Genomic DNA, 18,741 nt, shown 5'->3' with positions numbered 1-18,741 from the left:
ATCTTAGACTTCTGCTGTATAAGCTGCCTGGTCTGTGGTGCTTTGTTTTGGCAGTCCTAGCAAGTTCATGCACTTCTGAAGGTGTGTGTTACATTCCTCCTGTGGATACTGGTAACTCTACAAGTGTTCTAATCTAAGAAGAGGTCACACCAGGATTGAAACCCAGATGTTCTGATTCAAACCCAGGTCTTCGGCAATTGTAATGGTTTTTCTATTACAAAACCAGTGTAATAGAGTACTTCAGAAAACATTTAGGTACTGATGTAGGCGATATATACATTTAATCAGGTTGAGCTACGGAGTCCAGAAAAATCCCATAATTACTCCCCTTCTGTTCTTGGCTGCAAACTGAGTCCAGCTTGGTCCCTATATTGGCAGGCTTGGACCTCAGCTGGGTAACAGGAAGAAGCCAGCCCATGAATATGGTAGGTGCGAGGACTTTGGATGGTGGCAAATAAATAGAGAATTAGTTGCACATGTTTCTTTGTTAGTGTGAGAGAACTAGAAAGCGTATGCTGGACAATTATAGTTAACTTCATTCTTTCATATATAGCTTAGCTTTGTTTTCAGACAAATTGTTGAAACTGTTCTCATTCACAGATCTGTGAAGTATACATAGACATTTAAAAAAGTAGAAGCCATGGTTTACTTACACTGATTTTCTTTAAATGAAAAATGAGGGGAGCTTCTTTGAAATGGGTAAATATCATGAGTTAAAAATGGAATCAGAGACCATATACACGTGAAAGAGCAACTTTTTATTTTTATCATATTATAAAAAACATAATACCTTGTATCATCTTGCAATGAAGAACATTTAATAATAAACAAATTCAATGAATAATACAAATATGGTTGGAAGATCTAAGTGACAGTCTTGAGAAGCGGAGGTAAGGAAAGGAGGATGGCGTGAGTGTAATTCCCATTGCTGTCTAGAGAGTGAGGTGCAGTGTCTCCCAAACAACTCTGCGTGGAGTACTTCCTCCTGCCTCCCTTGGCCCACTCATCTTTCAGGTCCCAATTTAAATATCTTATCTAGAGACAACTCTGCCACTTACCTCTAGGTCTTAGATACTTCTGCTCATCACACCCATAGCGCTAAACATCTTCTTTATGGCACTCCTCACCTTTGCCCGGACTTGTTTCATGTCTGTGTTCCTGAACAGTATATGAATTCTATGAAGCCTGTGATAGATCACATCCCTTATTTACTCCTGAATCCCCAGCACCTGGCAAATTTCTGCGTACATAAACACTCACTAAGGAACCATGAAAAAATCAAGAAGCTCGACACTGTTCTATATCACTAGGTTCATAGTTAAGTTTATTTCTTACAGTATCTGTTGAAAGAGAAACTAAGCTTGAAGATATCCCCTATTCTTACTTTCAAGGGGTAATGAAAGATCAAAAAATATTAGAAGGGTCTACTTTTTCTTCATTCTTGGCATTTTTATCAGTTCTTATTGGAGCTTCATGAGAACAGGGTCACTATTTTTATGCTTTTGTTATTTTATCTAGAGCAGTACCGGTCATATAGCAAGTTAAGTAACATATATCTCTGGTAACAAAAATATATCAAATAAAATACAGCTATACAGCAATAAAAATCAAAACAAAATATGAATAACAAAGAGTAAAGATCAGGATGCAAAAAAGTCACACACCTATAAAACCTTAAATTTGGCAGTTTTCCTGGGAGCTAAAGTGTAAAGAGGTATACTCAATTACTTTGCTATTATCACAAAATAAAAATGAGACCCAGAATGCATTAAATATAGTAATGGACGGTTTCCAAAACAAGTGCTACATTCATATGACAGAAGCCATAGCTGCTGATAAAAGCAAAGGTCGTGGCATAGCAATGCAAATAAATTAGTTAGAATTGGTCGAATGTGTAGCCTACTGGTTGTCTAAGGGTAGAATCCATAATACATGTTTCTAAAATTCCCACCTTGTAGATTCTCTCTCTCTCTGTGTAGCTACATTTTTTAGATGCTGACTTAGGTGCATATACTCAGGAACTTGTGGGGATTAAATGAAGTAATTCATGTATAATATCTGGCACATTCCAACTTTGCAGACAAGCTTTGTCTGTTATTTCTCATGGGCTGACCACCTAGACAGAATTTCACTTGCCAAAACTTTGAACATCATTGCATCTTAGCCCTTCTGGTGAACCTAATCAGAAAAAAAACCCCTTCCAGGGGTGACTCCACAATCTACTTTTCCTGCTTCTGTATCTGAGTGCTGGAAAAAGAATATACTACAAGCTCACATTCTCTAAACTTACCTGAGATCTCAATATCCTTTGACTATTTGTGTACTTGTTCATGATTTACTTCTCTAATAAATATCAAAAGTTTTAATACTTTCTTTAAACTCCCTGTCTGAACCTCACCTATCTCCTTTTCAACAGACAACCTTGCTTCTATTTCATGTAGAAAACTTAAAACTTGTTAAAAGGAACTAGATACTGTATTAGTTAACTTAAGTACCAGGGTTCCCAACAAGAAGAAAGATCAATCTCTGATATGCCAGTACTTTAAAAATCTCTGCTCCTATCATCTTTACCAACAACCCATTTGTTAAAGGAAATCCTATGGCCAACTTTAGGTTCAGAATGTAGAGAAATAAGGTAAGTGGCAAAGTCACACACAAAGGTAAATGCATATAGGGATGGGAAGAGTTTGTGGTCACATTGCAACGTACCACATTCTTCTAACTGAAGGATGAAATTGCGTGTTATATGTGGAGACACATATCACATACCAAAGTGTCTTTTTAAAATGCAGTGACAAGCTAGGACAAAAATCAAGAAATATACAAATTCTTACAATAGGAATGTAGAACTCCAGGAAGTACAGGAATACCAAAGCAAGCCCTCACTTTGAAACCCTGGATTCCTTGAAATTTACTTCTTTGTAGAGTAGATAAAGCCATATACTTACGTAAGATGTGAGATCTCATTTAAAATGAGATTACAGTAAGACCCCAATGCACTGTATCTGTAGCTAAATGTGAACAACAGTAATGCAAAAGAGAACAAAACAGGATAATAAGAAAAGTTTATGTTGCAGGAAAAGTCACCAAGGACTTTTTTCTTTATCCTGTTTTCTGCTTACGGGTATGCTATTTTGAAACCAATACCTGGGAATTAAGTGTATGCTAATAAAAACCTAGATACAATGGGTAGATAACTGGAAAAATACAATTTACACTAAAGTTACGCTATATAAAGAGTCTAGAAGTCATTATTCTCATCCTGACAATAAGGACAAATCTGAAGATCAGTGACTTTGTGGACCAACCAGAGAGTTGAGGTTGGGGGACAAGTGTCGCCTCTAAAGCTAGGGGGACCAGTGAATACCTAGAAAAAAAAACCAAGATCAGGTAACCAGGTGGAGGGGCCACTGGAGCTATAAACTGGTAAGAAAACTGACTGGTAAATTTGATGAATGGGAAGCTGAAAGTGGACTAGTATATGATTGGAATATCCAAAGAATAAAATGGAAGTGATATCAGCAAGATGGAGTAGAAAGCTCCAGGTTGTTGGAGATCCAGCTTGTGCCCCCACGGAAATATTGAGTAACAGGAAACCGGCCAAAACAGCTTAATGGCTACACTGCAAATCTATCAAAATCTACAGCAACCAAGCGAATGCCCAATCAAGAAAAGAGCGCCTTTAAACGCTAGGAATGCCGTGGTATTTTGCTCACCTTTGCTCCTACCTTTTATGGCATGGCCTGGCCAAAGCAGTTTAGGGAAGACCCCAGTTCCCTGGACCCCAGTTCCCTCGTGCAAACTGGAGGTAGTTAAGTGGATCTCTCACAATGGTCTATTCTGTAAGGGGGCTGCCTGCCTGATCTCTGTGTTGCCTAATTCAGAGCTCAGATGGCCAAAACTTGCATGGCTTGACTTTCAGGCTAGGAGAAACCACAAAAAAACAGTAGAAATGGGTCACAAAAGTGGCAAGGGGAAGACCAGACACCTCGGACAAGGGGATGGATGATTGAAGAACGTAACAGAAATGCTGAGGCCTCAACAAGGAGCAAAGGCGAGACTCTTGGAGAAATTAAGATGTTAAAAGCAGCTATATACCCAGGCATGGTGGCACATGCCTGTAATTCTAGCACTTGGGAGGCTGAGGCAGGAGGATTGCTGTGAGTTTGAGGTTATCTGTGCTACATAAGGGAGTTCAAGACCAGCCTGCACTACATAGTGAGACTCTGTCTAAAAAAATAAACAGCAGCCATGTATATTGAGAAAACGTACACACACACACACACAGAGGCCCAGGGAAAATGCATGTCTAGAAAAAGCCTGAAAAGACCCTAAACTTTTGTGCTAAGATGATTAGTGGTTTTTTCCACGTACAGCCAATCTTCAAGGACTAGAAAAGGTGACTGTTTTAACAAAGCCCAACTTTCAACAAAAGATAACAAGGCAAACAAAGAAATAGGAAAACATGTGGATTCAGGGAAACAAACCCCTAGAAAACATCCCTGAAGAAACATAGGCATCAAATTTACCAGACAAAGACTGTGAAACAGTGTTTAAATACATGCGAAGGGCTAAAGGAAAATATTTACAGATAACTAATGGAAACCAGGAAAAGGACATATGAACAAGATGAGAGTATCAATAAAGATGTAGAATTTATTAAAAAATTCTGATACTGAGAAGTATAGTAGCTAAATTGAAAAATTCACTTAAAAGACTAAACAACTCATTCAAACAGGCAGAAGAATCAGTGAACATGAAGGCAGAGTGTTCAAAATTATCAAGACTGATAAAAAATAATAATGAAGAAAAGTGAACAGAGGTTCAGACAAACCAATGTATGCATTATTAGAGTTTCAGAAAGAAAAAGAGATTATTTGAAAATATGAAGGAAAAAAAAAGTCTGAAATTTGAGGACATCTAAGAAGGTAGATGCATTCCACGTAGGATAAATCCAAAGACACCAACCTCAAGATAGACTATAAGTAAACAGTTGAAAGACAACTAGAAAAGATATTTAAAAACAAGTTATAAAACAGTGATTGTCACATAGAAGGGATTCTCAATAAGATAACCAGAGAGTTTCATCCACAAATATTGCAAGCCACAAAGCAGTGGGAAGATACATTAAAAATGGTATCAGGAAAAAAAAAAATACCCTGTCAACCAAGAATTCTAAACCTGGCAAAACCATCCTTCAAAAAGACACAGGTAAAGGGGCTGGGGATTTAGCTCAGCGGCAAAGCGCCTGCCTGGCAAGCGCAAGGTTGTGAGTTCGATTCCCGGTACCGGAAGAAAAACGAAAAACAACAACAAAAAAGACATAGGTTAGCAAAGCTGGAGAGTTCAGTAACACTACAGAGAAGAAATAAATGAAAATGAAATACACTGTTTTTTCTCATTTTTAATTAAAAGATAATTGTCTGAGGGATAATAGTTATGTTGTCCATGATTATTACGTATGGATATGTGAAATGAATGAGAGCAATGTCATTCATTCATGTCCAAGTGCTGCGGCAAGCAGAAGCACTGAAACGACACCCAGTATTTGGAAGCAGATTTATTTAACGTCAGACAGGCACTGACTGGGAATCAACTGTTTCTCAAAATGTCAGGCCCTGAGCTCTGGTGGTCCAGAACTTCTATGAGATAAGCAAGCAGGAAGTACAGAAACAAATGGTTTGTCAGTTGGGGATTGGTTCTTACAATATGCATCATAGTGACCGGCTGTGCCTCACAGTGACCAGCCGTCTCTAGGAGACGGAAGCAACGGGACCTGCAACAGGAACTCTTACCTGGGAAACTAACAAACTGAAGTATACCGGCTTGGGGGGGTGCGTTTTCTGTACAAGGTGACAACATTGTTCACCATGGAGAATCCAGGTTAACAGTTCTGACAGTGCTATACATGTCCAAAGTGTGATCAAAAACTACAGTGTCTTAAAAATGTTTGTTATAGTAAAAGACTCATTGCAATTACTCCTTTTCAGAATACTCTCCCTTATTTCAAATACACTTGGCCTATTGTGCTTGCCACTTTCTGCAGCCCTTCTGCTAGTCTTCTTTTGTGAGTGTCATTCGTTGTGCTGTCATGTCCACCTTGACGTCCTGAATCAATTCAAAACATTTACCTTTCATGGTCATTTTGACTTTAAGGAAGACGCAGAAGCTGCACAGTGCCTGGTCCGTGAAGAAGGAGGATGAAAACACTGCAATGTTTTTATGAGCCTACCCTTCTGTTGAGTGATACTCAGCTGCAGTAGTCACTGTATTTTTTTTTTTTTCAATTTCTGTTTTTAAATTAGTGCATGTTTGCAGTGCATAAGGATTTCATTCCTTGTGGGGAGTTAGTGCACGGACAGAATGCGTCTCCATTCCTTTCTCACCCTTTCCCCTCCCCTCCAATTCCCCTCCCTTCATCTCTTGGTCCCCTTTCCATTTCACTGTATTTTTTATTATGACACCTTATAATACCGACAATCATGAAAGAAGACTTGCAGAACTGCTCTCAAGAACGGCAGGAATGATGGGTCATGTGTGATCAAAGACAGGAAGTGCTGTGAGAGGGATCACTGGCAGTACGCCTTTTACTGTAATAATTTATTTTTTAAAAATTTCACCATTCATTGTGTATTTTGGAAACATCTCATATAATGAAATTTAACAATTAAATAAATAGATGACAGATTATGGAAGTCATGTTTCTTATAGTTGAAACTTACAAACAAGTAGAAGGATTAGGCTAGAATGATCCATAAGATAGTGGATTAGAGACAATAGTATAAACTTATGCTGAATTTATTATAGACAGAAGTAGTTATATATCACATTTCCCTGCTGTATCAGCTTAGAGGGCCTAAAAGAAATGCCCTAGCACTGTACTCGGATTTAGGTGTCTACTATCATTCTCCAGTAGAACAAACCCAGATACCTTGGAGAAATAACCAATTCAGGCACTGTTGTAGAAAAAGGACAAGATGAGCCAGGAGCACCTTGTAGTGCTAGGAAGTAAGGAAGTGCCAAAAAAAAAAAAAAAACCTCCACACAAAAATTCACATTAATGGGAATATTAAAAAAGGGACAAGCTGGGTGTGGTGCACACCCTAATCCCAACACCTGGGAGGCTGAGGCAGGAGGACTGCTGCAAGTTCAAGGTCAGCCTGGGCTATATAGTGAATTCAAAGGCCAATCTGAACTACATAGTGAGACCCTGTCTCAAAACAAAACAAAACAAAACAAAACAGGAACTGACTGAAAAAAATTCTTACAAAGATGGAATAATTTGAGCAGTACAATAAATGAAATAGTGTTGGATCGTAACTTGGAAGTATGAAATTGTTGCGGCAAAGGCATTTATTTAACCGAGTCACCCATGGAAGCCTGACGCAGAGACAAGCAAGCTTATTGGGGGCTGGCGGTGGGCGCCCAGTACATGACTGAGCACCAGCCCTGAAGGGCAGGAGGGGAGAATGGTGATACAGTTGTAGTTCCCGGTCTAGTTCTGGGCCCATGGGAGGGGTGGTGCTGATATGATTTAGTGCAGTTATAAAAAGACTATGAAGGGGCTGGGGATTTAGCTCAGTGGCACAGTGCCTGCCTGGCAAGTGCAAGGTCGTGAGTTCAATTCCCGATACCGGAAAAACAAAACAAGAAAGACTACGAAGCATGAGCTTAGCTTGTGACAAAGGAAGAAAGGTGTTTGACATTTTACAGAGGGGACAAGCAGTCTTATGACAGAGCATGGGGTGGTATCTGGTTAGGTAACTATGACAACATTTACAAGAAACAAACTTAAGGAAGCAGAAACTTAAGCTTTAAAATGGCACTAGAACACAAAATAGTGTTGCTTTAGTTTTCTTTCCCACATCAAAATAAATATGTATGACTTAATACTTATGTAAATAAATGGCTGATGCCATGGGGCAAGAAGAAGTAAATCTTCAGTGTAGATTCTCCTTCCTTGGGAACGGGAACACAAATCTTCATTCCTTAGGTGTGGACTGTGTGTCAGGACTTTCTTTTCAGTATAGGAAGACGGGGAGAGTAAGTTTACAGTGCAGAAACCTGGCACGATCATCTGAACGTTCGTGTCCTCCACAATGTGTATGTTGCAAGCCTAATGCTCGAAGCAGAGGTATTAGGTAGAGGGACCTTTAGGATGTGATTAATATTTTAATAAAAGAGGATTGTGATTAGTGTCATAATTGCAATTAGTGTCCTTATAATGGGGATCCAGGGAGCTTGCTGTCCTTGCCTCCATGGGAGGACATGGCTAGAATCTGTCACCTGAACCAGAAAGCGAGCTCTCAGACACAGCATCTGCTGCTCTTTTCATCTTGGACATCCAAGCCCCCAGAAGTGTGAGAAAAAATTTATATGGTTTATGACAAACGTGGGTTGTGGTATTTTGTTATAACGGGGCAAATGGACCAAGACCCTTGGCAAACACTAGCTCAGCCAGAAGTAGTTTCATACAGCTCTGGACGATGGAGTGAGGAGTGAAAACAAACACCGGGGTTGACATTGCAGTGATGTATCATCATGTTCAGTTCTGTAGCCTCGATGTGATGTGGTGGAAAGGGCAGTGACATGTGGCCTCTCTCGCCGTAATCCATCAGGCGAGTCTAATCACAAGGAGAAAGACCGATCTGCAGAGGAGGGAAGCCATCCAGCCAGCACCCCTCGGAACTGTCAAAGGGACATGATGACTAACACTGTGGTATCCTGGGACAGCAAAAGGACTTTAGGTAACAGTAAGGAAATCCAAATCAGTCATGGATTTTCAAAACAATGTATTACTCTTTGCTCAGTAATTATACCAAATGTACCATATAATATAAAATGTTCATAATATGGGGAACCAGGTGCAGGCATATGAGAACTATATTCTCTTTTCTTCTCTGTAAATCTAAAACTGTTCCAAAACTAAAGGAATAGAAAATAAACTTTTTCTTTTTGAGAAGGGGTTTTGCTATGTTGCCCAGGTTGGCCTCACATTCTTTTCTTTTCTTTTTTTGTCATTTTGAGATAGGGTCTCTCTGTGTAGTTGAGGCTGGCCTTGAGCTCACGCTGTAGCCCAGGCTGGTCTCGAACTTTCGATGATCCTCCTGCCTCAGCCTCCCAAGTGCTGGGATTATAGGCGTGTGCCACCAGGTCTGGCTTGGCCTCACATTCTTAATGCACACAGTTATGACATTAATCACAAACTTCCAGCATAAAGATATTAATCGCATTCCAAATGCCTCTCCTCCTAATACCTCCACTTAGAGCATAAGGCTTGAGTGATCCTCCTACCTCAGCCTTCCAAGTACCTGAGACTACAGGTATACCATGCCACCATGCCTAGCAGAAAATAATCTTCTGATCATTAACAAAATTGAATCTTTTCACTTAAAAAATCTTTTAATCAAATACTGACCAATAGATATTTCAACCTTTGAATGAATAGAAAAAGTACTCCCAATTCATTTTATAGTGAAATAAAAATGCATAGGAAAGACAAATTACAAGCCAGTTCCATTAATGCAAAAAAATTTAATATTGTAGCTAACTTAATTAATCAGTATATTCAAAAGCAGATACATACCCTGATCAGTTGAATGAGTTGGCAATAAAGCGTGTGTGAGGCTGCTGCTTTGCTTCCTTGTCTGCTGACCTAAAGTTACTAGAGAGAGTCTAGGCTGGCAGCTGAGAAAAGTTGGACGTGAAGTGGAAAAGAACAAGGCAAACTGGAAACCGTGGGGCCAAGCTGATCCCACCCTGCTCTAAGTTGGACAGCATGGACCATTGTAGAGCGGACTGTTTCCCTAGGTGATGGAACCGCAGGTGATTCTGGAGTCAGAGGAGATCACGGAGGAGGTAATACCCGAGGAGGATGTGCAGGTTTGGCTGCCACCCCACACCAAAGAGACTGTCACCAAATCAGTAACTGTAGGCTTGAGCTGCAGTAACGCCTCATGTCCGCCACTGCTTTCAGATGGTAAGGGCCGCTGCTTCCTTTGCATTCTCTGTATCCTATGCAAACGGTCGGGTGGCCAACCTTAACGTAGGGTCATATGAAGAAAGGAATTCTGGGAAACAACACTCCTGCACTTCGAATCATACAAAGTTACAAAAGCCTATCATTTATCAACTTTGGCACCCAATAAACACCTTTTAAACATAATTATTTTTGGTTAAAGACAATAATAAAGTAATGCTTCCATCTAAGATGATGGCCACTTGGTCTTAACTGAAAACATGTCAACTCTGTCCCACAAAAGAAAGCAAATCCTTAAACCTGTTTTTTATCCATCTTCGGTTGATATTTATTTTTCTTCTACACCGGTCAAATCCTTTGATATATTGTAATATTGATAGGTAAGGGTAAGTGTTAGCATCATAGTTTATACTACCTGAGAGGTGAAGATGAAAGAACGGTTTAATATCTACACAAGTACATTTATATCAAAATAAGGAAGAACTAATAGCTATTACCGTTCTCATTTCTACAACTTGTCAGGTAATCATAGCTGGCATTTTAAAATTTCCCTTTTCTCCTAGGCAGTGCATAGTCCCTTTGTTCCTGATAAATTATTCAGTTGGATATGGTTCCTGGCCTGGCAGGGTGACCCACACGTTTATTTCTAAAGTGTCTGGGCCATTAGGCTTGTTGCCTGCGCTGGACTTTGTAATACTCCGCTAGTGTTATCACAGGGCACAGAGCACTGAGGAGAACGCCAGGGGCCTCCTGCATTCCAGACAGACTCCTTCTTACCCCTATTTTGTTGTAACTCTGCATTCGCCCTGAGCAGTCAGGGTCACTCGCAGCCGGTGTAGTAATCCCCTTCTTTTTGCTTGTTGCCCTGGCATGAGAATCCGGGTGTATAGGGTTCCTCCATCAGGGCAACACAGCCTCCTCTTTATTTAAAGGTTTAGGGGTTCGTGAACTAGCTGAAGTCTAAGAATTGGTGGAAGGGCCATGACTTTGATTGTGCTTACTCCAGTCAAACTACCAATCACCAAACCAATCGCTAAACCTTAAGTTTTTCTACTTACTCAAATCAAGGAAGACTTCAGTGAGATTCCCCATCCTGGTCAGTTCCTGAGGACATCCTGATTAATTAGCCAGTTCCAAAGGTCAGGTCAGAATGGTCAAACCATTTCATTTACTATTGCAGTTCTGCTAGCTGTTACCATAACCACACCTACCTTGCCTTTGGGAATTTAGAGCCACAACTTGGTCCCTGCAATTGGATCCCATTTGAGGCAACATTTCCCGCCATTATTCCTGACCTATAGGAATTCCTGTGAATATTTTTGCAATTTTTTTTCTTTTTCATGGGAAAAAAGTTGTTTTATTTTTGAAAGCACCTTTTTTAAAAAGGGTGAGAATTGTAAACATTGAACAGCTCCCGAGTCTCTCCTAAACAGGACAAAACCCTCTGGAAACAATATTCTGACAAGACTCTTAAGAAGAGAAAAGCAAGCATACCTATTGCCAGCCCCCAATTGTTGATTCTTTTTTTTAAAAAAGAGAATAATAAAAAAAGAACAATAGAAAAATACAAACAAAACAAAGCAAGAACATTAAAAATGATACAGGGTTTCAAACCAAATGATAGAAATTAACAATGGTTGTTATATTATATATTGTTATCTTCAGTGAAGTTGCTCAGATTACCAAATGTAAGAATGGAAGATTGATCAAACCATTACAGAGAATAAGCTGGGATAATTGTATTGCTGATATCTGGTGGTTTATTGAAAGGAACAATTAATGCTTAAATTTTTTTAATATTTTGACCAATTTTGCATGCTTATATCTGGCAATCTGAGCAACTGATATGAAGACAATATGCAATATAACAACCATTGGTGAATTCCTACCATCTTGTCTAGTGCAATATTTTTCAATGTCTTGTTCTTCATCCAAATGGATGGCATCATTTTTGGTATATGGTTTATAAATCAATGAAAAGATTCCTGGTGATTATAGCAGTATGAACTCAACTATATTATGTACAGTGTTCTCTTCCACTAAAAAGAATACCAGAACACAGTTCCACACAAATCTTTTTTCCTTACCATTAGAATTACTTATTCAGACTTAACTAGCAGGAGTTTAATGCTCAGTTTTAAAAACCTAATAATTTTTAAACATTTTATCAGATTATATTTAGTATTTTTTATTGAGGATAATATATTACTTAGTTTCTTAACATAATTCCCTGACATTTTATCATTTATTAACTGAATTTCTTGATTCCATTTCCATGGTTTTCCATGTCTCTGACTCTTCTGCTGTATGCAGCAGAATGACAATTAGAAGTGACTATGATTTGATGATTCCAATAAGAGTGCTGCTGGTCAAAACAGATCATTCCTCTCCCAGTCTCCACCAATTTCCACCCATTTTCTCCCTTTTCTCACACACACACACCAAGAAGGATAGAAAGCTTTGGTGATAAACTATTATTAGATGTTAAATGAACACTGAATGCACTGCTTCTATCTTGACTTTTCTTGTCATTTCTCTTCTGGTTTCAGTGACTGTACTAGATGCATCGCCTTTATTTCAGACATAGGAAAAGTGGGAGAAAATTGTTCTCTGACTTACAGCAATCATTTGGTAAATGATTACTTTTATTATAAGGGAAATGTATAATGCATATAAATATCATTCCATTTTAATAATGTATTCTCTGTGAGTTTAACTTACCAGCAACTCAGGACAGATAAAAATGAGGTTCCAGAATGGTTTTCCATTTTCACTCTTTGGAGAGTATCTTGAGGGGCTTTCTGATGTTTTCCATAACATAGTACTGATTGTCCATAACAGACTCGACTCTCATGTAATACAATTAAAATGGCATGCGATTGGCTATCCCTGATTCTAGCATCTTCCAATTTTGATCAAATGCTAACATGAACACGGTACAGTTAGCTTCCATTTACTATCCATTGCATCTTCACACAATAATTTTTTCAAATATTATCTACAGTTCAAGAAACTATGAGATACCTGTAAGTTTCTTATTGCAGATGTAATGAAATAACATTTATGCATCAAAAGCTGGGAAGGATGCTCCTCATGGAAAGAGTTGGAATGTCTTGGGCTCCCGCTGGACTGCAATTCTCTGAGGGCCATGTCGGCAAGGAGAGTCAATTGCTGGACTCAAGGGCCTTTGGATAGTACCAGAGTGTGATGAAAGCAGCTTGGATTGAAGAGCTGCATAAGAGACATAGCAGAGCCAGGAGTGGCGGCACACTGCTGTAGCCCTAGAACTCTGGGTGGCCAAGGCAGGAGGATAGAAAGTTGAAGCCCAGCCTGCTCAACTTAGTATCTTAGTGAGACGTTGTCATAGAAGATAAATAAAGAGCTGGGGATATTGCTCAGTGAAGGCCCTGGGCTCAATTCTCAGTATGGAAAAAAAAAGTTTAACAGGTGGCTGATAAAATTCTTTGGAAGTGATTGGAGCTGTCACAGAACCTAGTACCTAGTAATGGGCAGAAATCTCTAGTAGAGCAGAGAAGGAAGCGTTTTGGAAGAGAGACATGAGTTTCAGCTGTGGAAGCAGAAGACAAGGAATCTTAGGGCCGAGGATAGGAAATCAAGAATTTTCCAAAATTGTGGACAGAACACACGATTGCAAAATCCAGGATGATGAAGTGAAGAGCTGAACTTGGTTTAACCTAATTTTCAGGGAGTAGCCATTACAATTACATGCCATTTCCTCGTACCTTTAAACTCATTCTCTCGTACAGTCATGTGTTGCTTACGGTGGGGGATGCATCCTGAGAAGTGTATCATTAGGTAACACTCTTGAGTGTGAACATTATAGAGCGTGCCTACAAAAAAACATAACAGTTGTATCAGTAGAAGGTACAATTTCATGACACCACTGTCAAATACATGGCCTACCGTGGACTGAAACGTGACCTCTCTGTTCTGTTCTGTTCTGCAAACTGCTCTGCACTTGGCTCTGCTGGGGTCTCCTGAAGGAGGAAGGCAGCAGTTCCTCCAGCCGGATGCCATCCTCCTGGCAGTGGCAGCGTGTTCCAGTAACAACAGAGGAATCCAGTTTGAGTTCTCATATGCAGAACCAGACTTTTTGCTTTCCCCAGAGACAACAGCACCGCGTACCTGGTGCCCATCCCCACGAGCTCTGGGTCTCAGCCCTGGGAGGCTTCTGTCTTTGGTCAGAGACACCAACGTCACTTCTCTCCTCATAGGTTGAGTTTCAGCTCACCGAAGCTTCTGCGAGATGTTTGTGGTGAATGTGGCAAAAAGCAGAAGGCTCGCCGGTGGAATACCAAGAGGCGTGGTATAGTGAACACGATAGACACCCTAAGGAAGAGTCTTTTTGAGATGTAGGGAATTAGGATTTATGTAGGCTGGCTGTGAGGGAGGAGGGAGTTAATAACATAATCAGCAGGATGGTGATAGAATGTTGTGTGGTGTGGGAACCTGGGGCTCCCTGATTTTCCCCAGAGGACTGGAAACTTCTGCTTTTCTTTTCAAGAGGGAGCTGTATGACTGAACACATCTGTTTTTTCTGCTATCCACTGGGACCATTTCAGCAGTGGGCAAGGTGCCACGGCTTTAAAAACAAGATTCAGGCTCAACTGTGGCTTTTTCTCTTACTTCTTCTCGCTCATAGATCAGTAAGAAGGGGAGTGGGCTTTCTCCTAGTTCAAATAGGGATCAGGACCTTTTCAGCAGCTTTTTGAAGATCACCTGGAAACCTACCATTCTCTCCGTTGCTCTTTCCGCCTCCATGAGACAGGCTTTTGTATGCCTGGGTACACGAAGCAGAGCTGCAGATCTAACTCTCCCCGTAGGTCAGTCTGAAGTATGCGTGAACAGGGATGTAGGTCCTGTTCTCATTCTCGGTGTAGTTTTAGTAGGAATCTTCTAACTTGGTGGGTAGTTAGACACTTACCTGCCTCAGTAATAAAGATGGTACGTCAGATACTCATTTGCATCCTTGTGCTTATTCTCGGTTGGTTATAAGCTAGGGAGGATGGGTAATGGGCATCCCACAATTTTGAACACCATAAGTGACCATAAGTTTCCAGAAAAACTGCAGGCATTGTGATATGCTTTGGTGTTTGGGGGTCCTCAAGAAGATGATGAGGTGCCAATGTTTTTACAGGGTGAGCATGGGGAGAAGAACTTACATGCAATTTGGGAAGCAAAGACATGGTCTCCTAAGGAGGTGTTCACATTATGTAACTAGATGTAGACTTCCACCCCATAGCCTAACAGCTCCAATGCGGGGCTTGAGCAAATGGGGAAGCAGGTATTTTCCATCCCCACTCAAACTGCAGGGTGGCCCTATGTTAGCTTGCAGGGGAAATTAAAATTTTAAATAAAGCCTGCCAAGAATGCCCGCCAAAATGAAGTGGACATGTCCGGAAAAGCCTGATAACAGAACACTCCTTTGTGTAATCCATCTTTTTTGTCTTTGTGTAACTGATGGTGATAGCCTTGCAGTGTAACTTACTTGAGACTGATGATGGTCTTGTAATATAACTTGAGATGTAGAAACCCCTTGGCAACCTGTGATGTCATCCAACCTTCCAATCATAATGCGCCAAATCTGCCTTTGTATCTCCCTGCTTGCCCTCCCTATAAGAGTCCCAGAACCCCATTGGGTGGGGTTAACTCTTTGGGAGAGATCCCAGTCAAGCCTACTGGTGTAAATTGACTGTCTCCTAAACCTTCTCGGTGCCATTTTTCCCGAGTTTGGTATGTCTTCTGTAACAAGCTTAGTTGATATCTTCATGTGAAAAGGGATCATCTTTCCCTTTTCCTCACTGCAAACACACTTTGGTACAGAGCTCTAAGACTGACCTGGATTCATATTCCTGCAGTGTCTCTTATGTTTCCACAGGGTTTATTTTTTGGCAAACATTTCTATACTTGCCTTGTCTTTGTTTTACCTCCTATTTCTAGTCTCAATTCCTAGTCTTCTCTTATACTAATCAAACACAATGGGAATGAATATATATATACATATACATATATATATATATATATAGTATATTTCTCAATTTACCAAAATGTAATTAGAATTATCTTTGTGTATATCAGAATTTTAAAAAAGGAATTAAAAAATAAAATAAGGCATTCAGCTTCTGCAAAACTTATATCTATCTCCTAGTCCTATTGTCAGGATTAAATGAAACAAAGTGAAGCATCTATATATCACATATCTACATATTTATATAAATATTGCATATTTTATCACAGACATAGAGTGTTATGGTTGAGAAGCCCAGTGGAGGTCAGATATAAAATCAAAGTTTACATTTGTACAAACTGAGATCTAGGTCATATCTAATTGGTTCCCAAGATTTTCTGGCTCTTTCTGCTATCCACAGATTCAAATGTGGACATTTAAAAAAGCCTAGGTATTTATTTAGCCCCTTCAGACTTTTTGAATAATGTTTTCACTTTTAATTTGCACATTCCATGCAGCCAAGCCTTTATCCTCTTTAACAAGAAACTATGAGCTAAATAAAAATGGGAAGTGTAGAAATGAAAAACTGGCTTTGAGTATCAGATGTCAGTAGAGTGCAACTGGGGAATGGCACTTTATGGATAGATCATTACTGATGGCCTTTTCTTCTTGGAGGTTGCATGATTTTGGTCATGATGATTCAGGAGCCTCCAATCACTAAGTCATCCATGATTAAATGTTGCTGGTGGAAAATGTGGGTGATTTTTAAGTGTTGCCAACTGAGAGTTTATAGTATCTTCTCAGAAAGGTGTGTTTTCCTTAGGTGGCAACCTTAGGAAAACAGGATTTCCTTCTGCCATTTTCAAAATGAATTTGATGGCTCCTTACCTCATGGTTCATTCATTCATTCTTTCATTGTTTCTTTTTTTCTTTTTTTAGACAGGGTCTCTCTTTGTAGTGCAGGCTGGCCTTGAATTATGGCAATCCTCCTGCTTCAGCCTGCCCAGTGGGATTACAGGCATAGGCCTCTCCTGATTCTTTACATACTTTGCTAGTCTCATTATGTCTGGGATCATATATCAGCTTATTGTTAAAAACAGATTCTAGGGGCTGGGGATTTAGCTCAGCGGCACAGCGCCTGCCTGGCAAGCGCAAGGTCGTGAGTTTGATTCCTGGTACCCGGGGGGAAAAAAAAAATCCAAAAAAACCCAAAAAAACAAAACAAAACAAAACAAACAGATTCTAAAACAAAACAAAACCAAAGCAATATACAATATTTACCTCCTTCAGGAAACTGCCAATGAGTAGGTATAATTTACCTTTTTTTTTTTTTTTTTTTTTTTTTGGTTTTTCTCCGGCACCGGGAACGGAACTCACGACCTTGCGCTTGCCAGGCAGGCGCTTTGCCGCTGAGCTAAATCCCCAGCCCCTAGTTTTTTTTTTTTTAGTTTTTCTCCAGTACCGGGAATCGAACTCACAACCTTGCACTTGCCAGGCAGGTGCTTTGCCGCTGGGCTAAATCCCCACCCCTCTAACTTTGAACTATTCAAATAAAATCTCAGAATTTTGAATTCCTTAACAAACAGTTGAAGTTATTTTTATTTATTTCTGTATATCTTTTGAGTATCCTAGTTATTTGCTTAAGCTCTTTGCCCATAGCAGTCAGCTGAGGATTGCAGTCTTGGACCAGTTACTTACAGTGCATGATCTTGTTACCTCAAGAATAAAAATGGCGCCTAACTCATGGGATTGTTGCGAGGCACCAATTGTTGAAATACAAAATATATAGAAACCACTTTGCATAGTGTCTGATACAGTGACTGCTATCAAATACCTACAACAATTACTATCTGTCCAGGTTACTTTTCCATGCGGGCTGGAAGATGTGTTGGGAAGAGTGTGAGGTCTGGAGTGACTCAGTTCTGAGGTCCATTTCTGAGTCAGTTAATTACTGCTCTGCATGGCATCTTGAGAATTTCAATGAACTCTTCCAGCTGCCCCTTCTGGATTTCTAAAATGAATATACAGCCAGAATATCCAGTTCACCGGGTTGTTGAAAGCAAATTGTCTATTATGTCCCTTTTTACCAAGTGATTATCAACAAGTTAACATCCTAGATATTCTATTCTTAGGACAATGCAAAGCACGAGGACTCTCAGGAAGTTTCAGAAAATAAACGCGAGTTCTCCATCACCAGCAAGGACAGCGTCTAACAAAATCAAGCGAAGCACGCACAATGAATTGCTGATGATACATGCACATGAAAGTGGCTCTCTCATCCCTGCCCATTTATATTCTTTCCAGTGTGGATGCAGAGAAATTTTCAATGAGAGCCTTCTTTTTTCCGGATATTTTTTTACAAGTCAGCAGATCTCCAAAGCCCAACCAAAATACAGGCTGATTAAGGACCCTTCAAAAACTGGAACTGTCACCAACTGCTCAACGGCCAGTCTCACAGGAACGGGGAGAAAACGAACCTCTTTCCAGCCAAGGGCAGAGATGGTATCCGGATTCCGGGAGAGGTAAACCCGCAGGGCATCAAGTTGCGGGACCCGGACCCGAAGCGGTGGTAAAGGGTCCTTCCCAGCATCACCCGCTCCCCCATCGCGTCACGAAGGATTTTCCCCGAGCCTCGCGACGACTCGGGGCTTCGGCGCCGGGGCTGTAGAACCGCGGTCCGCAGAGGGTTAGCCGCCCGCAAGGAAGCTGGAGAGGGAGGGTCCGGGAGCTCGGGAAGGGAGGTCCACTCGGGCGCGCCCCGCCCACCGCGGGCAGGCCCCGCCCACGCGGCCCC

This window comes from Chinchilla lanigera, unplaced genomic scaffold (genome assembly GCF_000276665.1).
Source record: "Chinchilla lanigera isolate Chin_1 unplaced genomic scaffold, ChiLan1.0 scaffold00004, whole genome shotgun sequence".
NCBI classification, from domain to species: domain Eukaryota; kingdom Metazoa; phylum Chordata; class Mammalia; order Rodentia; family Chinchillidae; genus Chinchilla; species Chinchilla lanigera.
The sequence above is the reverse complement of the archived record's forward strand: the minus strand, read 5'-3'. Positions refer to the sequence as shown.